Source organism: Saccopteryx bilineata, chromosome 5 (assembly GCF_036850765.1).
Source record: "Saccopteryx bilineata isolate mSacBil1 chromosome 5, mSacBil1_pri_phased_curated, whole genome shotgun sequence".
In the NCBI taxonomy this organism is placed as follows: domain Eukaryota; kingdom Metazoa; phylum Chordata; class Mammalia; order Chiroptera; family Emballonuridae; genus Saccopteryx; species Saccopteryx bilineata.
Window position 1 is genome coordinate 51,945,486 of NC_089494.1, and position 23,670 is coordinate 51,969,155.

Consider the following 23,670-nt stretch of genomic DNA (forward strand, 5'->3'; position numbering starts at 1 on the left):
AAAGACAGTCTCTTTAATAAATGGTGTTGTAAATATTGGACAGGTACATACAAAAATATGAAACTAGACCACCAACTTACACCATTCACAAAAATAAACTCAAAATGGATAAAAGACTTAAGTCATGAAACCATAAACATCTTGGAAAAAAACATAGGCAGTAAATTCTCCTATATCTCTCATAGCAATATTTTTGCCGAGTTATCTCCATGAGCAAGTGAAATAAAGGACAAAATAAACAAATGGGGACTATATCAAACTAAAAAGCTTTTGCACAGCAAAAGACACCATTAACAAAATAAAAAGACAACCCACACAATGAAAGAACATATTTGCCAATACATCTGATAAGAGGATAATACCAAAATTTATAAAGAACTTCTAAAACTCAACACCAGGAAGGTAAACAATCCCATTAAAAAATTGGGCAAAGGAGCTGAATAGGTACTTCTTGAAAGAGGAGGTACAGATGGCCAATAGGCATATGAGAAAATGTTCAATGTCACTAATTATCAGAGAAATGCAAATTAAAACCACAATGAGATACCACCTCACACCTGTCAGAATGGCACTCATTAACAAATCAACACACAATAAGTGCTGGCGAGGGTGTGGATCAAAGGAAACCTTCCTGCACTGATGGTGGGAATGCAAACTTTTACAGCTGCTGTGGAAAGCAGTATGGTGTTTCTTCAAAAATTAAAAATGAAACTGCCTCTTGACGCAGCTATCCCACTTTAGGAATATATTCTAAGAATACAAAATCACTAAATCAAAAGAAGATATGCACCCCCATGTTTATTGCAGCATTGTTTACAGTAGCCAAGATCTGGAAACAGCCCAAGTGTCCATCAGTGGATGAGTGGATTAAAAAGCAGTGGTACATATACACAATGGAATACTATGCAGCCATGAGAAAGAAGGAAATCTTACCTTTTGTGACAGCATGGATAGACCTGAAGATTATTATGCTAAGTGAAATAAGCCAGACAGAGAAAGACTAATATCATATGATCTCACTTTTATGTGGAATCTAATGAACAAGGTGAACTGAGGAATGGAATAGAGGTAGAGGCAGGGTCACAGGGAGCAGAGGGACAGCTGTCAGAGGGAAAAGGGATCAGGGGACAGGATCAGAGAAAGTGAAGGGATTAATGAAATTATATATATACATTGCACATAGTTACAAATAGCAGAGCAGCAAATCCCAGAGTGAAGGGTGGAAGAAAGTTAGGGGGAGGGATGCAAAGAAGGTATAATGGGGGACACAGGGGTGGGGGTGAAGGTGTTATATTGAATAGGATACTTGAATTCCTGGTAACACAATAAAAATGTAATAGAAAAATAGAATAAAAAAATAAAATATTTTTAAAATGCAATCTATAACTGTTGATTAAAACTGCAACACGTTCAAGTTTTATTTCTTGTGTGTAACTATTAGTTAATGTGGGGTAAGGATATTATAAATGATAAAGATAAGAATCATAGTAATAATAATAATAACAGCTAGCATAGCTTATGTGCCTAGAAAAAGTCAATCAATATTCTCTTTCTTTTTTTTTTTTTTAATTTTCTGAAGTTGGAAATGGGGAGGCAGAGAAATAAACTCCTGCATGCGCCCAACCAGGATCCATCCGGCATACCTACTAGGGGGTGATGCTCTGCCCATCTGGGGCCTTGCTTCATTGCAACTGGAGCCATTCTAGCATCTGAGGCAGAGGCCATGGAGCCATCCTCGGTGCCCAGGCCAACTTTGCTCCAATTGAGCCTTAGCTGTGGGAGGGAAAGAGAGAGATAGAGAAGGAGAAGGGGGAAGGGTGGAGAAGCAGATGGGCACTTCTTTTATGTGCCCTGGTCAAGAATCGAACCCGGGACTTCCACACACCAGGCTGACACTCTACCACTAAGACAACCAGCCAGGGCTCCAATTAATATTCTAAGGAACTACATGAACTATCTCATTTAATCCTCACATTTTATAGATGAGAAAATTGAGGAATAAAGAGATCAAGTAATTTATTCAGGATCACACAATGAGTGCAAGTAAGTCTTAAAGAAGAGTATTCTACAGCAAAAACCCTGAGTAATGATGGTATGATAGTTAATTTGATATGTCAGCTTCACTGAGCCACAGCGTTCCCAGGTATTTGGTTAAAAATTAATCTAGGAGTTGTCTGAGATCATGTTTCTTGATCAAATTAATGTTTGAATCAGTGTACTGAGTCAAGTACGTAGATGCCCTCCTCAATATGATTGGGCTACATCCAATCTGTTAAAGGCCTAAATAGAACAAAAAGTGTGTAGAAGGGTGAATTTGCTCGCTCTTGTTTATCTCAGAGCTGGGACATCAGTCGTCTCTTCTCTTTGGACTCAGACTAGAACTGGGTCTCATTTGGCTGATGGCAGATCTTGTGACGTAGCCTCTATTAACCATGTGAATCAGTTCCCTGTAATATATCCATGCATATATGTACGTATTCTCCTATTGATTCTGTTTTTAGAACACAGACTAATACACATGGTATTGTCTTAAAAGACCTTTGTGATACCAGCTCTTTGAACTTCTGTGGTAAATATCTTCCAATTTTTCTTTCCTTATCTTCTTATCTTTACTAACCAAGGTTGTGACAAATCTGGTGTTTGGGATTTTATAAGACTTTCTATTAAATAAATATTAATCTATATTTCTATGACTAATGCCCAAGTAAGAACCTAAAGCCCATAATTTCTGATTTTCACAGTATCATATAGACAAAGCTTAGGTTTTAATTACTTATACAAATAATAAACACATCTACTTAAAATAAGTTTTTTTTTCAGTTCTACTTTAAACTAAGATTTATTTATCTAATGAGCATGCATGAGGACCTCTGCAGTATACAGATCAAATCATTATCATTGAAAAATACAGTCAAAGTAGTAAAACTAAAAAATAAAAAGCCATTTCTGACATGTATATTATATGCTGACTTTCTAAGCATTGCTCACCAAATGACAGATACAGATCATTTTTTTCTTTTTTACTGTGAAAATTGGGTTGTTTATCCAAATAATATATACTCATTGTAAATAACTCAAAGAATACATTCAGATATAAAGAAAAAAATCAAGTCATTTGGTCTCCCACCAATCTGAGCAACCCCTGCTTACTAACATGTTGGTGATCATTTTGTCATACAAGTTTGTATAGATACATATGCACAAAAATTTACATAAATATTAATATCCATTACTTTTATTTAAAATTACCTCATGCATTTAGTTTTTATCATAGCTACCTCCCTCATCCCTATAAGAGCACCCACCCCATATGTTTGTTTACTCCAAGGGGAACCATGTTAAAAATCTAATTCTTCCATATTTTGCTCCATATTCTTATAATCTTATGTAGACTATAAATCACAGAATGGCCAGAGCAATTTAAATGCATTCTTTCAAATTCTTTTTATATTCTCTTGTATGGCACTTCAACATACATTCATTCAGCCCTTCCCCTCTAGATAGAATCCCTGTTTACAATTCAACGCTGAAATAACATTCTTATGCATATGTCCTTAAACTTTGCTAAATTTATTTTTAGGTGCTAGATTTCAGTTATGGAGTTACTAGTGTGAATGACATATGTATTTTTAAATTTTAATGCATGCTGCCAAACTCTTCAAAAAAATGTGGAAACAGCTCATATTTCCATCAGCAATATGAGAGACTATCTATTCTCCACATTCCCTTTATAATATATTTAAATTTTTGGTCACTTTGATGGGATAAATGATAGCTTGTGTGACTTTAACTTATATTGTTTAGAGAATTTGAGACTCTTCATAGTTTTGTTAGTCATTTGACTTGCTCTTTTTCCACTGTTTATTCATATTCTTTGTCACTTCTATGGGGTTGTTTTTTTTTTTTTGTCTTTTGTTCAATTTGAAAGAGTTTCTGTATGTTAAATAATAACCCTTTATCTGTTATCAGCATTACAAACAATTATTTTCTAGATTTTTTTTTATTTCTTAACTTTCTTGACAGTATAATTTATAGTCAAAGCTTTTTTATGTATATAATCATAGTTTTACTTAACTGTCTGTCTTTACTTTTAAAGCATCTGGATTTTTATAGGTGATTCAGAAGTTTTTTTTACTCTGATAGTCCAAGATAATTATTAGACTCTGTGTTCTCTAGTGTTAATATGGCTCTGTTGTTGAATATCGTTTATAATCATTTCACCATTTTAAAACACATTTTCTTCAAAAACAAAGTACATTTATATTTTTAGGCCTCTTTTGATGCATTTTGACTGATTTATTTTTTAATTAACCTCAAAAGACTTTGCTTTTGAAAGGGAAAATGCAAAGTTGGATTGATGTATACCGTTTTGGCAAAACCAAAGCAAATAGAAAAAGTAAGAAAAGAAATGATAGTATCAGCTCCTCATCTCTGAAATAGCCTAGTTATTTCCCTTCCCCTCATCTTTTGTTTTACTTTCTTCACCATCTACAAGCTGTTTGCAATTGCTGCAAAACACATCCAGAAACTGTGTCAAAAGAAATATTTTCAGAAAGAAGAAAGTTTGTTTAACTTTTTGGAAGGATTCATTCTCTCATGGCTTTTACGAAATTCTTTCTCGCCATTCAAAAATTTAATAGGCATTTAATTTAATGGATGTCATGTTGTCCTCCAATAACCTCGCGCCTTCATTTTTGTAGCTAACCTTACCAATAAAACCACCTGAGCACCTCAGCTAAACATTCATTTAGCACATCACAAATCCAGCAGACCTTGACTACCTTCACAGCAAGGCAAATAAATGTTAAAGGACTATCCTAGTGTTCTCATTTTGAAAGTCAAGAAACATTTAGTTTAATAGCTAACTAACTTATCACACTGAAAGGGCATATGCCCTCTGGAACTCCAACTAACTTGGTCCTGTTTGCCCTCCAAGCAAAAGAGGAGAATTTCTGTAAAATTTATCAGAAATCAGCTCACTATTGTATCATATTAGGTAAATGTCAAGAATAGTGTATTTCTCCCCCTACATGTTATTACAGTTCTGACTCCCTCTGTAAAATTTTAGCTCTTCTCCTGAGGGCAAAGCCCAGGGCTTTGGGACCTCAGTGGTAGGAATAGCTTAGTGTTATGTGTGACCCTTCTTAATAGGTGACATTGGAAACATGCCAAGAATAGAGCTTGTATCAATTCAGGATCTCATCATGAGCCAAACCACACCAGTAATTTCAACAAATAAAGTTCAACATAAAGAACTATTTACTAGATAAAGGTTGATTAACTAGTAAAAGGAGCAAAAGACAACTTTATGGTGCTTTACAGGCAGCAGCATGGAGAAGCAGCTATCACCTGGTCAATGATGCTCTAAATGACCCCAATGGGTAACACACTTGAATGATCTCTTCTTCTTACATGTAAGGGAAACATGTGACTTGCTTCTAACCAATATCATATGGAAGGCATGGTGGGATATCAGTCCCTTGATTAAGATATAATATATAGGATGTCATCTTAGCTATGACAAGAGAGTCTCCTGATGGCTTTGAAGAAGCAGATAGCCAGGGGAACTGTTTATGAAAAGGGCTACATGGAAGAGAACAATTGGTGACCTGTAGGACCTCAGGGTTATCCATCCAGTAGTTTTTAAGATATTGGGTCCCTGAGTTATATAATCACAAGAAAATGAATTCTAAGAAGAAAAAGAAAAAAACCTGAATGAGCCTGAAAGGTGATTCATCCTTAGTCCAGTCTCCAAATGAGAACAACACAGCTGACATCTTGATTTCAGCTGCACAGAAATAGAAAATTAATACATACTCCTGGGGGCTGAGGAAAATCTCACCAAAGAAACAACTTAGAAGCATGGGGAAGGAAGTCACCATTAAGATTGAGACTTAGGAGATGATGTCAGAGTAATGGCGGAGTAGGAAGTGATACCAATAAATCTCCCCCAAAACTCAACAAGATCTTCAACCAGAAACAGAAAAACCTATACTTGGAGCCTCCAGATGCTTCACAATACACCCGAAGGTATGGTCCAGTGAAAAATTGGCTAAATATATAACCAAATCCTGAAGGAAATAGGGAGTAAGAAATGCTCCGCCTTCCTCACTAACCTAAACAGGGCGGCTTTCTCTGGTAACTGTGAATATAGAAACTGAGGCGGGCAAAGGGGGTGAATACATCCAGGCCGCGCACAAAAGGCCGAACCAGGCTGTGGCACGAAGATCCTAGCGGAGGAAAAACTGTTCCTGTGGCAAGCCGGGCAATACAAGCTAACACTCGCGCCAAACCCAAACAAAGAAAGACAAGTGGGGAAGCCATTTTACCCGTTCTCCTGGTTGGTGCGCAGTTAGTGGGCGAGAGATCTCTTCCTAAGCCCCAGAAGTGGTTGTCCGTGTTGCCCCACAGAGAGGCAGGGTCAGAGGCCTTTCTGTGGGCCGAAAGCAGAATCTCTGGGCAGCCCCAGTGCCCTGGGAAAGCCGCGCACGGGAGGGAGCGAGAACTAATTCCAACGGTGGAAATTTTCCATGCTGGTGAGGGTTTCACTCAGGGAAACGCGGCCGGCCTCATATCCTGGTGTGCGCGCGCAGATAGGTAGTGAGAGATTCCTCCGAGTGCCTCGGCAGGGCGCGCCCGTGTTATCACACAGAGGGGCAGAGTCAGGGGCCTTTGTGTGGGCAAAAGCGGAATCTCGGGCCGCCCCAGCGCCTTGCAAAAGCCGCGCACGGGGACGGAGCGAGAGCGAATTCCAGCGCTGCAAATTTCCATGCGGTTGGGGGTTTCACTCAGAGCGTGAGACTACTGGCCGGATATCCTGGTCTGCGCGCGCAGATAGTGAATGAGAGTTTCCTCCAAGCACCCCGGAAGTGGGTGCCCGCCTGTGTTACCGGACAGAGTGGCAGAGCCAGAGGTCTTTGAGTGGGCGGAAAGCCCGCCTGATTATGTAGCAGCTCTGACTGAATGAGCCTTACCCAGAGCCCTGTGCTGAGTGGAAATAGAGTGGGGAGTTGCCAGCTCTTTGAACCTCTTACTATCCAGGCAGAGGCAGCAACAACCCCATAGCTGGATTATCAGGCTACTAATTGAGGAAGGAAAGACTAGGAGAAAGGCTCCAGGAACACGGACTCTCTCACTGTCGGAGTCTATGAAAGCTAATGAGCCTTGACTCCCAACGAGACTAAAGCACAATACATGACATTGCCATAGAGACTTATCACCTGCAAACCTCTACCTGAGCGTGCCAAAGGGGCAGAACCTGGGGTACAGAGTCACCGACCAGGAAGAGGGAGAGAAAAGAAAAAACAAGAAGATAACCTCTCAAAATCAAGAATAATCTGCAGACTTTATAACCTATCCCATTTTATTATATTTGTTCGTTTGTTTCTCTTATCTTCATTCTTGATACTTTTTTCCTCCTCCAATTTGGCCGATTAACTCTCTGCTGGTCTTACTCTCTCCTCTCCTTGAACTACACTACCCATAAGTGTTACATCTCCCATTATCTTTTTTCTCCTCTTCCTTTCTCTCTATGAGGGTTGCACTCCAAAACCCTTAACTCTCTCTTTCTCTCTCTCCTTTCTTTTTTCTTCTTTTACTGGTTCCCTCTTTTTTTCTCTCTCTCTCTCTCTTTTCTCCCTCTATATTAGTTTCTTCCTTTCTCCTTTACATCTCCTCTCATTCAAACCTCAATAACAAATTATCTTATCTGGGACTCAAACTTATGTTTGTGGCATTTTGGGGGTTTTTACTTCACCTTTTTAACTCACTGGCAATGCTCCCATCCCTGGCTCTCCATTTTATCTAGTTCTTGTTCCACTAAATACAATAGTATTTTTTTAATTTGTCCCCCCATTTTTCTGTTCTCTTATTCCTCTCATCATAACTATTAGACAACACCAACACCTAAAAGCATATCATTTTATTCTTGACCCAAATTTTTTCCTTATTTGCTTTTTGTGGGTCCATACCACCCCCCCTTTTTTTTTTTCTTTTTTTTTTCTTTTTTTTTTTTTTTTGCCCCTTTATTACTTTTCCCCAATTCAGGACCTCCATCACAGGCATTGTTTGTTATAATTCACAGTTCACCACAAGATTTTCTCAAGAAAAAGGGGAGAGGAGAGGAAAAAAGGAGGGGGGGAATAATTTCCTTTTTTAAAAAATTATTACTTTATTTTTCTTTATTTCATTATTAATTTTTTTTAAAAAAAACAACTCTTTTTGATTTTTTATTTTTTTTAACTTTTTATTCTTTATTAAATCTCATTAATACTATCAACAAAACCACCCTCAGATGCCATTAAAGAAGAGAAAATCGAATATCATAGATACAAAAGAAAGAGAGGTAACACAGCTAGATGAGGAAAAATCTAAGGAGAAAAAATTTAATATATTGGAAACCTTGGAGCTAAATGACAGAGAATTCAAGATAGAAATCCTAAAAATACTCAGAGAAATACAAGAAAACACAGAAAGGCAATTTAGGGAGCTCAGAAAACAACTCAATGAACATAAAGAATATATGTCCAAAGAAATTGAAACTATAAAAACAAATCAAACAGAGATGAAAAACTCAATCCACGAGCTGAAAAACGAAGTAACAAGTTTAGCTAATAGAACAGGTCAGATAGAAGAGAGGATTAGTGAAATACAAGACAAGCAACTTGAGGCACAACAGAGAGAAGAAGAAAGAGACTCAAAAATTAAAAAAAATGAGATAGCCCTACAAGAATTATCTGACTCCATCAAAAAGAATAACATAAGAATAATAGGTATATCAGAGGGAGAAGAGAGAGAAAATGGAATGGAGAATATACTCAAACAAATAACAGATGAGAACTTCCCAAGCCTGTGGAAAGAACTAAAGCCTCAAATTCATGAAGCAAACTGAACACCGAGTTTTCTTAACCCCAACAAACCTACTCCAAGGCATATCATAATGAAATTGACACAAACCAACAGCAAAGAAAAAATTCTCAAGTCAGCCAGGGAAAGGAAGAATACAACATATAAAGGAAGGCCTATTAGATTATCATCAGATTTCTCAGCAGAAACTCTACAAGCTAGAAGAGAGTGGACCCCAATATTTAAAGTCCTGAAAGAGAGAAACTTTCAGCCAAGAATACTATACCCATCAAAGCTATCCTTCAAATATGAAGGAGAAATAAAAACATTCACAGATACAGAAAAGATGAGGGAATTAATCATCAGAAAACCCCCACTCCAGGAATTACTAAAGGGGGTTCTCCAATCAGATACAAAGAACAAAAAAAAAACAGAGCCACAAGTAAAAGCTCCAAGAAGAACACAATAAAACCAAATTTAAACTGTGACAACAACAAAAAGAAAGAGGGGGAGAAGATGGAGATTAACAGTAGCAAAGGACGATGGAGTGCAAAAGTACTCACAAAATAGTTTGCTACAATGAACAGGGTAGGGACCCTTTTCATTACTCAAAGGTAACCACCATTGAAAAAACCACCACAGAAGCACATGAGATAAAAAAAGATAGCAACAGAGGAAAGATGTATGGAATACAACCAAATAAAAACAAAAGATAGAAAAACGAAAGAGAAGGATCAAACAAGACACAAAACTAACAGAAAGCAAGATATAAAATGGCAATAGGGAACTCACACGTATCAATAATTACACTAAATGTAAACGGATTAAACTCACCAATAAAAAGGCACAGAGTAGCAGAATGGATTAAAAAAGAAAATCCAACTATATGCTGCCTACAGGAAACTCATCTAAATAACAAGGATAAAAACAAATTCAAAGTGAAAGGCTGGAAAACAATACTCCAAGCAAATAACATCCAAAAAAAAGCAGGCGTAGCAATACTCATATCTGATAATGCTGACTACAAGACAGGAAAAGTACTCAGAGATAAAAATGGCCATTTCATAATGGCTAAGGGGACACTGAATCAAGAAGACATAACAATTCTTAATATATATGCACCAAACCAAGGAGCACCAAAATATATAAGACAGCTACTTATTGACCTTAAAACAAAAACTGACAAAAATACAATCATACTTGGAGACCTCAATACACCACTGATGGCTCTAGATCGGTCATCCAAACAGAGAATCAACAAAGACATAGTGGCCTTAAACAAAACACTAGAGCACCTGGATATGATAGACATCTACAGGACATTTCATCCCAAAGTGACTGAGTATACATTTTTCTCCAGTGTACATGGATCATTCTCAAGAATTGAACATATGTTGGGCCACAAAAACAAAATCAGCAAATTCAGAAAAATTGAAGTTGTACCAAGCATATTTTCTGATCATAAAGCCTTGAAACTAGAATTCAACTGCAAAAAAGAGGAAAAAAATCCCACAAAAATGTGGAAACTAAACAACATACTTTTAAAAAATGAATGGGTCAAAGAAGAAATAAGTGCAGAGATCAAAAGATTTATACAGACTAATGAAAATGACAATACAACATATCAGAATCTATGGGATGCAGCAAAAGCAGTGATAAGAGGGAAGTTCATATCACTTCAGGCATATATGAACAAACAAGAGAGAGCCCAAGTGAACCACTTAACTTCCCACCTTAAGGAACTAGAAAAAGAAGAACAAAGACAACCCAAAACCAGCCGAAGAAAGGAGATAATAAAAATCAGAGCAGAAATAAATGAATTAGAGAACAGAAAAACTATAGAAAAAATTAATAGAACAAGGAGCTGGTTCTTTGAAAAGATCAATAAAATTGACAAACCCTTGGCAAGACTTACCAAGGAAAAAAGAGAAAGAACTCATATAAACAAAATCCAAAATGAAAGAGGAGAAATCACCACGGACACCGTAGATATACAAAGAATTATTGTAGAATACTATGAAAAACTTTATGCCACTAAATTCAACAACCTAGAAGAAATGGATCAATTCCTAGAACAATACAACCTTCCTAGACTGAGTCAAGAAGAAGCAGAAAGCCTAAACAGACCTATCAGTAGAGAAGAAATAGAAAAATCCATTAAAAACCTCCCCAAAAATAAAAGTCCAGGCCCTGATGGCTACACCAGCGAATTTTATCAAACATTCAAAGAAGACTTGGTTCCTATTCTACTCAAAGTCTTCCAAAAAATTGAAGAAGAAGCAATACTTCCAAACACATTTTATGAGGCCAACATAACCCTCATACCAAAACCAGGCAAGGATGGCACAAAAAAAGAAAACTACAGACCAATATCTCTAATGAATACAGATGCTAAAATATTAAACAAAATACTAGCAAATCGAATACAACAACATATTGAAAAAATAATACATCATGATCAAGTGGGATTCATCCCAGAATCTCAAGGATAGTTCAACATACGTAAAACGGTTAACGTAATACACCATATCAACAAAACAAAGAACAAAAACCACATGATCTTATCAATAGATGCAGAAAAGGCTTTCGATAAAATACAACACAATTTTATGTTTAAGACTCTCAACAAAATGGGTATAGAAGGAAAATATCTCAACATGATAAAGGCCATATATGATAAACCATCAGCTAACATCATATTAAATGGCACTAAACTGAAGGCTTTCCCCCTTAAATCAGGAACAAGACAGGGTTGTCCACTCTCTCCACTCTTATTTAATGTGGTACTAGAGGTTCTCGCCACAGCAATCAGACAAGACAAAGAAATAAAAGGCATCCATATCGGAAAAGAAGAAGTAAAAATATCACTTTTTGCAGATGATATGATCCTATACATCGAAAACCCCAAAGAATCCACAAAAAGACTACTAGAAACAATAAGCCAATACAGTAAGGTCGCAGGATACAAAATTAACATTCAGAAGTCAATAGCCTTTCTATATGCCAACAATGAAACAACTGAGAAGGAACTCAAAAGAATAATCCCCTTCACGATTGCAACAAAAAAAATTAAATACTTAGGAATAAACATAACAAAGAATGTAAAGGACTTATATAATGAAAACTATAAACCATTGTTAAGGGAAATTGAAAAAGATATAATGAGATGGAAGAATATTCCTTGTTCTTGGTTAGGAAGAATAAATATAATCAAGATGGCTATATTTCCCAAAGCAATATACAAATTCAATGCAATTTCCATCAAACTTCCAATGACGTTTTTTAAAGAAATAGAGCAAAAAATCATCAGATTTATATGGAACTATAATAAACCCCGAATAGCCAAAGCAATCCTAAAGAAAAAGAATGAAGCTGGGGGCATTACAATACCTGACTTCAAACTCTATTATAGGGCCACGACAATCAAAACAGCATGGTATTGGCAGAAAAATAGACACTCAGACCAATGGAACAGAATAGAAAGTCCAGAAATAAAACCACATATATATAGTCAAATAATTTTTGATAAAGGGGCCAACAACACACAATGGAGAAAAGAAAGCCTCTTCAATAAATGGTGCTGGGAAAACTGGAAAGCCACATGCAAAAGAATGAAACTGGACTACAGTTTGTCCCCCTGTACTAAAATTAACTCAAAATGGATCAAAGATCTAAACATAAGACCTGAAACAATTAAGTACATAGAAGAAGACATAGGTACTCAACTCATGGACCTGGGTTTTAAAGAGCATTTTATGAATTTGACTCCAATGGCAAGAGAAGTGAAGGCAAAAATTAATGAATGGGACTACATCAGACTAAGAAGTTTTTGCTCAGCAAGAGAAACTGATAACAAAATAAACAGAAAGCCAACTAAATGGGAAATAATATTTTCAAACAACAGCTCAGATAAGGGCCTAATATCCAAAATATACAAAGAACTCATAAAACTCAACAACAAACAAACAAACAATCCCATAAAAAAATGGGAAGAGGATATGAACAGACACTTCTCCCACAAAGAAATACAAATGGCCAACAGATATATGAAAAGATGCTCATCTTCTTTAGCTATTAGAGAAATGCAAATCAAAACAGCAATGAGATACCACCTCACACCTGTTCGATTAGCTATTATTAGCAAGACAGGTAATAGCAAATGTTGGAGAGGCTGTGGAGAAAAAGGAACCCTCATCCACTGTTGGTGGGAATGTAAAGTAGTACAACCATTATGGAAGAAAGTATGGTGGTTCCTCAAAAAACTGAAAATAGAACTACCTTATGACCCAGCAATCCCTCTACTGGGTATATACCCCAAAAACTCAGAAACATTGATACGTAAAGACACATGCAGCCCCATGTTTATTGCAGCATTGTTCACAGTGGCCAGGACATGGAAACAACCAAAAAGCGCGTCAATAGATGACTGGATAAAGAAGATGTGGCACATATACACTATGGAATACTACTCAGCCATAAGAAATGATGACATCGGAACATTTACAGCAAAATGGTGGGATCTAGATAACATGATACGAAGCGAAATAAGTAAATCAGAAAAAACCAGGAACTACATTATTCCATACGTAGGTGGGACATAAAAGTGAAACTAAGAGACATTGATAAGAGTGTGGTGGTTACGGGGGGGAGGGGGGAATGGGAGAGGGAAAGGGGGAGGGGGAGGGGCACAAAGAAAACAAGATAGAAGGTGACAGAGGACAATCTGACTTTGGGTGACGGGTATGCATCATAATTGAACGACAAGATACCCTGGTCTTGTTATCTTTGAATATATGTATCCTGATTTATTGATGTCACCCCATTAAAAAAAATAAAATTATTTAATAAAAAAAAAAAAAAAAAAGATTGAGACTTAGACTTCTGTCGACATAATAAACTACTGAATAAATATGCCACCTACTGCTCTAATCAAGAAGAAACTTTTCGGAGACTACTCACCACAACAGAATCTTGCAAGTCACTGACACTTCTAGGACCTGTTGCAGGCCAGTAGGCTTGCCACCACACAGAAAAAATAAAATTTGGAAAAGTTTCTTTACACTCCCTCAGCCCTGCCATCTCCTCCTGTGTCCCCTGTTAGCAGAGCCTAACTCAAGTCCAACAAGAATATATCAAATTTGAAGGCCCAACTGCAGTATTACAAAATATGCAAAGGGGTATGGGAGGTCAAATGAGAGGCAATAAATTAGTGACTGGCATAATATCTATAGTTACAACCCTTAAGATAATGTAACTCATTTTTCTTGGCAAAGGAAGAAGCCACAGTAGGAAAGGAAAGGAAAAAAAATTTGTATTTTGTGGTCAGAGTTGAAGGCTAGTGAAAGAAGCCAAGAATGCTCCTCATTCCCTAACATGTTAATGAAGAGACAGCAAACCAGGGAAGGCAGGGATCTGGCTCCTTCTTCCTGATCCACACACTACACTTGAGGATTCCGCATCTCAAAGGTAAAGGTAAGCACACACTGTCCAGAGTGCCTGAATAGATGAGCAACATCATATCATAGTGTTTCCTCTGTCCTGTAATTCAGTTCATCACTTGACTTTTTTATGGCTCCCAGATTTTTTCAACATGCAGATTCTCTTTTAAGCCAGGTTCAAAAAATGGTATCAGCATTATTAGCATTTTATTTCCCTCATGTACAATTTTCAGTGCTATTCCAATATCATTTCAAGTGTTCATTAAAATATAACCAAGCCTTTGACCTTAAAATTAACAAGCAAAAGAAATTAGTAAATACATAGCACTTGGCAAATGCTCTGGCTTGTTTAGCTGATATTATGTCAAAAAGCCTATAGCATTTCAAACTTTTTTTCTCTTGGGATTCAAGTCAGTAACTACTTGTAGAGATTTTAATACTCTTAAGCAAATGCAATAGGGTAAAAGTACTCCCACAACTTAGTTTAGAATATAGAATTTAGAAAGATTAGTTTCCCCTTTCTATCTAATATATTTGTCAGAGATCTCTAGCTTTCACTAGACTTATGTATGCAAAAATGTGTTCACACATGCATGTACCTACACTTACTCCATGCTGGCACTAAATTTTGTTATTCAAATGCTGAACTCAAAAATGTATTTTATTAGAGAAGACACTCAACCCACAGCAACTTTTTAGAAATTATATATACTGCACTCACAATTACAAAACATACATGCATGCTAACCCTGTGGATTTTGACGATGTAATAAGCATTTTCCTTTTCACCTCTCAGCTCTGTCACACTATGTATGTTGGCTTCATTCTCTTACAAACAAGATTTAGCCACTTGGGGGTAGCAAGTTAAGTTAATACAGAGGGTAAGAAACGTGAGATGGGGAAGTGAGGCTATAAAGAGCCTCAAAATTACACCGGTTGTGGTAACTCCAAAGCAGAAAGTCTCTCATTCTTCACCTATAATGGAAAACATCCAGGTATGACCTTGAATGGCCGACGTTAGGTTAAATATGTTCAACCTTGAACAAACTGCTGTGTCCAGAGCAGTGTGATATTATGATGACCAAGTCCAAACTATGTTCGCTGTCCTGGCCAGGGCAATAGAGTACTAAAACTTCTTCCTCACCTGAACTAGTGAAAAGAGGAAGAAATGAGGCATTTTAGCAGAAAAGGGCTAAACAGATTCTGTCCAATACAATGTGTACCATAGATGCCCTCACCACTCACTCCCTGGAAGTGGTATAACCAGCAAGTTCAATCAGCTATAGTGAAATCACCTCCTTCAAATTGCTTGGTTGGAGAGAATGATAACATTTTATTAATTTTTTTTTCTTTTTAGGTGAGAGAAGGGAAAATGGTGAGGCAGACTCCTGCATGAGCCCTGACTAGGATCCACCTGGCAACCTATCTGAGGCTGATGCTCAAGTACTAATCTATTTATAGAACCTGAGGCTGACGTGCTCCAACAAAGCTATCCTCATATCCTCACTGCTTGGTGCCATGCTCAAATCAATCAAGCCCCTGATTGAAGAAGGGGACAAGGGAGAGAATGGGGAGTGGGAGGGAAGGAGAAGCAGATGGTCACTTCTCCTTTGTGCTCTGACTGCAAATCGAACCAAGGATGTCCACGTGCCAGGCTGATGCTCTATCCCCTGAACCACCAGCCAGGGCCCATTTCATGAAATTGAAAGCTTGGTTTCACAGCATTCTGGTGAGCCTGCTTATTTGTACAGAATCTAACAGAGAACCAACCAAGCAGAAGGCTGACTGGATCCCAAGAGACACAGATACTCTGGTCTCAGAACATTCAACTGTAAAATGTGTAAGAGATCTAGCAACTAAGCAAAGTTTAAAAAGAAGTTTTATTAATCAAGACCCTATCAGTTTCAAGTGATAGAACATCAAGTCAAACCACCCTAACTAAAGAAGTTCCATATAACTAAAAACTTAGAAGTATATACAGGTACAAGTGTTCAAATGGCATTTGACCTCTGTGTTCTTTCTCTAGGTCTTGGCTCTGTACTCCTCTGCCTTGGCTTAGTGTTCAGGCCAGCTCTCTCCTCATAGTGGCCAAAATGGGCACTTGATGCTCAAGCTTTACATAGAAAACTTTAAGGCAATCTTTAAGTGAAAAAAAGTATTTTTTTTATTTTATTTAGAAAATTAACTAACAGGGTGACATTGATCAATAAGAATACATATGTTTCAGGTAAACATTTCTTTTTTTTTTATAATTTTATTTTTTTAATGGGGCGACATCAATAAATCAGGTTACATGTATTCAAAGATCAACAAGTCCAGGTTATCTTCTCTTTCAATTATGTTGCATACCCATCACCCAAAGTCAGATTGTTCTCTGTCACCTTCTATCTAGTTTTCTTTGTGCCCCTCCCCCTCCCCCTTTCCCTGTCCCTTTCCACCCTCCCCCCGTAACCACCACACTCTTATCAATGTCTCTTAGTTTCACTTTTATGTCCCACCTACGTATGGAATAATGCAGTTCCTGTTTTTTTCTGATTTACTTATTTCACTTCGTATAATGTTATCAAGATCCCACCATTTTGCTGTAAATGATCCGATGTCATCATTTCTTATGGCTGAGTAGTATTCCATAGTGTATATGTGCCACATCTTCTTTATCCAGTCGTCTATTGACGGGATTTTTGGTTGTTTCCATGTCCTGGCCACTGTGAACAATGCTGCAATAAACATGGGGCTGCATGTGTCTTTACGTATCAATGTTTCTGAGTTTTGGGGGTATATACCCAGTAGAGGGATTGCTGGGTCATAAGGTAGTTCTATTTTCAGTTTTTTGAGGAACCATCATACTTTCTTCCATAATGGTTGTACTACTTTACATTCCCACCAACAGTGGATGAGGGTTCCTTTTTCTCCACAGCCTCTCCAACATTTGCTATTACCTGTCTTGTTAATAATAACTAATCTAACAGGTGTGTGGTGGCATCTCATTGCAGTTTTGATTTGCATTTCTCTAATAACTAAAGAAGATGAGCATCTTTTCATATATCTGTTGGCCATTTGTACTTCCTGCTGGGAGAAGTGTCTGTTCATGTCCTCTTCCCATTTTTTATTGGATTGTTTGTTTGTTTGTTGTTGAGTTTTATGAGTTCTTTGTATATTTTGGATATTAGGCCCTTATCTGAGCTGTTGTTTGAAAATATCATTTCCCATTTAGTTGGCTTTCTGTTTATTTTGTTATCAGTTTCTCTTGCTGAGCAAAAACTTCTTAGTCTGATGTAGTCCCATTCATTAATTTTTGCCTTCACTTCTCTTGCCTTGGAGTCAAATTCATAAAATGCTCTTTAAAACCCAGGTCCATGAGTTGAGTACCTATGTCTTCTTCTATGTACTTAATTGTTTCAGGTCTTAGGTTTAGATCTTTGATCCATTTTGAGTTAATTTTAGTACAAGGGGACAAACTGTAGTCCAGTTTCATTCTTTTGCATGTGGCTTTCCAGTTTTCCCAGCACCATTTATTAAAGAGGCTTTCTTTTCTCCATTGTATATTCTTGGCCCCTTTATCAAAAATTATTTGACTATATATATGTGGTTTTATTTCTGGACTTTCTATTCTGTTCCATTGGTCTGAGTGTCTATTTTTCTGCCAATACCATGCTGTTTTGATTGTCGTGGCCCTATAATAGAGTTTGAAGTCAGGTATTGTAATGCCCCCAGCTTCATTCTTTTTCTTTAGGATTGCTTTGGCTATTCGGGGTTTATAGTTCCATATAAATCTGATGATTTTTTGCTCTATTTCTTTAAAAAATGTCATTGGAATTTTGATGGGAATTGCAATAAATTTGTATATTGCTTTGGGTAATATAGCCATCTTGATTATATTTATTCTTCCTAACCAAGAACAAGGAATATTCTTCCATCTCATTATATCTTTCTCAATTTCTCTTAACAATGGTTTATAGTTTTCATTATATAAGTCCTTTACATTCTTTGTTATGTTTATTCCTAAGTATTTTATTTTTTTGTTGCAATTGTGAAGGGGATTATTCTTTTGAGTTCGTTCTCAGTTGTTTCATTGTTGGCATATAGAAAGGCTATTGACTTCTGAATGTTAATTTTGTATCCTGCGACCTTACTGTATTGGCTTATTGTTTCTAGTAGTCTTTTTGTGGATTCTTTGGGGTTTTCGATGTATAGGATCATATCATCTGCAAAAAGTGATACCTTTACTTCTTCTTTTCCGAAATGGATGCCTTTTATTTCTTTGTCTTGTCTGATTGCTCTGGCTAGAACCACTAGTACCACATTAAATAAGAGTGGAGAGAGTGGACAATCCTGTCTTGTTCCTGATTTAAGGGGGAAAGCCTTCAGTTTAGTGCCATTTAATATGATGTTAGCTGATGGTTTATCATATATGGCCTTTATCATGTTGAGATATTTTTCTTCTATACCCATTTTGCTGAGAGTCTTAAACATAAAATTGTGTTGTATTTTATCGAAAGCCTTTTCTGCGTCTACTGATAAGATCATGTGGTTTTTGTTCTTTGTTTTGTTGATATGGTGTATTACGTTAACTGTTTTACGTATGTTGAACCATCCTTGAGATTCTGGGATGAATCCCACTTGATCATGATGTATTATTTTTTTAATGTGTTGTTGTATTCAATTTGCTAGTATTTTGTTTAGTATTTTAGCATCTGTATTCATTAGAGATATTGGTCTGTAGTTTTCTTTTTTTGTGCCATCCTTGCCTGGTTTTGGTATGAGGGTTATGTTGGCCTCATAAAATGTGTTTGGAAGTATTGCTTCTTCTTCAATTTTTTGGAAGACTTTCAGTAGAATAGGAACCAAGTCTTCTTTGAAAGTTTGATAAAATTCGCTGGTGTAGCCATCAGGGCCTGGACTTTTATTTTTGGGGAGGTTTTTAATGGTTTTTTCTATTTCTTCTCTACTAATAGGTCTGTTTAGGTTTTCTGCTTCTTCTTGACTCAGTCTAGGAAGGTTGTATTGTTCTAGCAATTTATCCATTTCTTCTAGATTGTTGAATTTAGTGGCATAAAGTTTTTCATAGTATTCTACAATAATTCTTTGTATATCTACGGTGTCCGTGGTGATTTCTCCTCTTTCATTATGGATTTTGTTTATATGAGTTCTTTCTCTTTTTTCCTTGGTAAGTCTTGCCAAGGGTTTGTCAATTTTATTGATCTTTTCAAAGAACCAGCTCTTTGTTCTATTAATTTTTTCTATAGTTTTACTCTTCTCTATTTCATTTATTTCTGCTCTGATTTTTATTATATCCTTTCTTCGGCTGCTTTTGGGTTGTCTTTGTTCTTCTTTTTCTAGTTCCTTAAGGTGGGAAGTTAAGTGGTTCACTTGGGCTCTCTCTTGTTTGTTCATATATGCCTGAAGTGATATGAACTTCCCTCTTATCACTGCTTTTGCTGCATCCCATAGATTCTGATATGTCATATTGTCATTTTCATTAGTCTGTATATATCTTTTGACCTCTGCACTTATTTCTTCTTTGACCCATTCATTTTTTAAAAGTATGTTGTTTAGTTTCCACATTTTTGTGGGATTTTTTTCCTCCTTTTCACAGTTGAATTCTAGTTTCAAGGCTTTATGATCAGAAAATATGCTTGGTACAGCTTTGATTTTTCTGAATTTGCTGATGTTGTTTTTGTGGCCCAACATATGGTCAATTCTTGAGAATGATCCATGTACACTAGAGAAAAATGTATACTCTGTCACTTTGGGATGAAATGTCCTGTAGATGTCTATCATATCCAGGTGCTCTAGTGTTTTGTTTAAGGCCACTATGTCTTTGCTGATTCTCTGTTTGGATGACCGATCTAGAGCCATCAGTGGTGTATTGAGGTCTCCAAGTATGATTGTATTTTTGTCAGTTTTTGTTTTAAGGTCAATAAGTAGCTGTCTTATATATTTTGGTGCTCCTTGGTTTGGTGCATATAAATTAAGAATCGTTGTGTCTTCTTGATTCAGTGTCCCCTTAGCCATAATGAAATGGCCATTTTTGTCTCTGAGTACTTTTGTTGTCTTGTAGTCAGCATTATCAGATATGAGTATTGCTACGCCTGCTTTTTTTTGGATGTTATTTGCTTGGAGTATTGTTTTCCAGCCTTTCACTTTGAATTTGTTTTTATCCTTGTTACTTAGATGAGTTTCCTTTAGGCAGCATACAGTTGGATTTTCTTTTTTAATCCATTCTGCTACTCTGTGTCTTTTTATTGGTGAGTTTAATCCGTTTACATTTAGTGTAATTATTGACACTTGTGAGTTCCCTATTGCCATTTTATAGATTGCTTTCTGTTAGTTTTGTGTCTTGTTTGATCCTTCTCTTTCATTTTTTTATCTTTTGTTTTTATTTGGTTGTATTCCATACATCTTTCCACTGTTGCTATCTTTTTTATCTCATGTGCTTCTGTGGTGGTTTTTTCAATGGTGGTTACCTTTGAGTAATGAAAAGGGTCCCTACCCTGTTCATTGTAGCGCACTATTTTGTGAGTACTTTTGCACTCCATCGTCCTTTGCTACTGTTAATCTCCATCCTCTCCCCCCTTTCTTTTTGTTGTTGCCACAGTTTAAATTTGGTTTTATTGTGTTCTTCTTGGAGCTTTTATTTGTGGCTTTATTTTTTTTTGTTCTTTGTATCGGATTGTAGAACCCCCTTTAGTAATTCCTGGAGTGGGGGTTTTCTGATGATAAATTCCCTCATCTTTTCTGTATCTGTGAATGTTTTTATTTCTCCTTCATATTTGAAGGATAGCTTTGATGGGTATAGTATTCGTGGCTGAAAGTTCCTCTCTTTCAGGACTTTAAATATTGGGGTCCATTCTCTTCTAGCTTGTAGAGTTTCTGTTGAGAAATCTGATGATAATCTAATGGGCCTTCCTTTATATGTTGTATTCTTCTTTTCCCTGGCTGCCTTGAGAAATTTTTCTTTGCTGTTGGTTTGTGCCAATTTCATTATGATGTGCCTTGGAGTAGGTTTGTTGGGGTTAAGAAAACTCGGAGTTCTGTTTGCTTCATGAATTTGAGGCTTTAGTTCTTTCCACAGGCTTGGGAAGTTCTCATCTATTATTTGTTTGAGTATGTTCTCCATTCCATTTTCTCTCTCTTCTCCCTCTGATATACCTATTATTCTTATGTTATTCTTTCTGATAGAGTCAGATAATTCTTGTAGGGCTATCTCATTTTTTTTAATTTTTGAGTCTCTTTCTTCCTCTCTCTGTTGTGCCTCAAGTTGCTTGTCTTCTGTTTCATTAATCCTCTATTCTCTCTGGCCTGTTCTATTAGCCAAGCTTGTTACCTCGTTTTTCAGCTCGTGAATTGAGTTTTTCATCTCTGTTTGATTTGTTTTTATAGTTTCAATTTTCTTGGACATATATTCTTTGTGTTCATTGAGTTGTTTTCTGAGCTCCCTAAATTGCCTTTCTGTGTTTTCTTGTATATCTCTGAGTATTTTTAGGATTTCTATCTTGAATTCTCTGTCATTTAACTCCAAGGTTTCCAATATATTAAATATTTTCTCCATAGATTTTTCCTCATCTATCTGTGTTACCTCTCTTTCTTTTGTATCCATGATATTCGATTTTCTCTTCCTTAATGGCATCTGAGGGTGGTTTTGTTGATAGTATTAATGAGATTTAATAAAAAATAAAAAGTTAAAAAAATAAAAAATCAAAAAAATTTGTGTTTTTTTTTAAAAATTAATAATGAAATAAAGAAAATAAAATAAAAATTTAAAAAAAGGAAATTATTCCCCCCCTCCTTTTTTTTCTCTCTTCTCCTCTCCCCTCTTTCTTGAGAAAATCTTGTGGTGAACTGTGAATTATATTGTATTTAATAGAACAAACAATGCCTGTAATGGAGGGCCTGAATTGGGGAAAAGTAATAAAGGGGCAAGAAAAAAAATAATAAAAAATAAATAAAAAATAAAAAAGGAGGGGGTATGGACCCACAAAAAGCAAATAATGAAAAAATTTGGATCAAGAATAAAATGATTTTCCTTTAGGTGTTGGTTGACTAAGAGTTATGATGAGAGGAGTAAGAGGGAAACAGGAAAATGGGGGGACAAATTAAAAAATTACTATTGTATTTAGTGGAACAAGAGCTTGATAAAATGGAGAGCCAGGGATGGGAGCACTGCTAGTGAGTTAAAAAGGTGAAGTAAAAAACCCCCAAAATGCCTCAAACATAAGTTTGAGTCCCAGATAAAATAATTTGTTTGTTATTGAGGTTTGAATGAGAGGAGATGTAAAGGAGAAAGGAAGAAACTAATATAGAGGGAGAAAAGAAAGAGAGAGAGAGAGAAAAAAAAGAGAGAACCACTAAAAGAAGAAAAAAGAAAAAGGAGGAGAGAGAGAGAGAGAGTTAAGGGTTTTGGAGTGCAACCCTCATAGAGAGAAAGGAAGAGGAAAGAAAAAATAATGGGAGATGTAACACTTATGGGTAGTGTAGTTCAAGGAGAGGAGAGAGTAAGACCAGCAGAGAGTTAATCGGCCAAATTGGAGGAGCAAAAAAAAAAAAAAAAAATCAAGGATGAAGATAAGAGAAACAAACGAACAAATATAATAAAATGGGATAGGTTATAAAGTCTGCGGATTATTCTGATTTTGAGAGGTTATCTTCTTGCTTTTTCTTTTCTCTCCCTCTTCCTGGTCGGTGACTCTGTACCCCAGGTTCTGCCCCTTTGGCACGCTCAGGTAGAGGTTTGCAGTTGATAAGTCTCTATGGCGATGTCATGTATTGTGCTTCAGTCTCATTGGCAGTTGAGGCTCATTAGCATTTATAGGCTCCAACAGTGAGAGAGTCTGTGTTCCTGGAGCCTCTCTCCTAGTCTTTCCTTCCTCAATTAGTAGCCTGATAATCCAGCTATGGGGTTGTTGCTGCCTCTGCCTGGATAGTAAGAGGCTCAAAGAGCTGGCAACTCCCCACTCTATTCCCACTCAGCACAGGGCTCTGGGTAAGGCTCAGTCAGTCAGAGCCGCTAGCATAATCAGCCGGGGCTTCCACCTACTCAAAGACCTCTGGCTCTGCCACTCTGTCCGGAAACATGGGTGGGCACCCACTTCCGGGGCACTTGGAGGAAACTCTCATTCACTATCTGCACACGCAGACCAGGATGTTAGACCGGAAGTCTCGCCCTCTGAGTGAAACCCCCCACCTGCACTGAAAAGTTCCAGTGTTGGAATCGGCTCTCGCTCGGTCCCCGTGTGCGTCTTTTTCAAGGCGCTGGGGCAGCCTGTGACTCCGCCCTCAGCCCACACAAAGGCCCCCAACTCTGCCCCTCCGTGGGACAACACGGGCTCCCACTCCCGAGGTGCTGGGAGGAGTCTCCTTCCCACTCTCCGTGCGCAGACCAGGATGT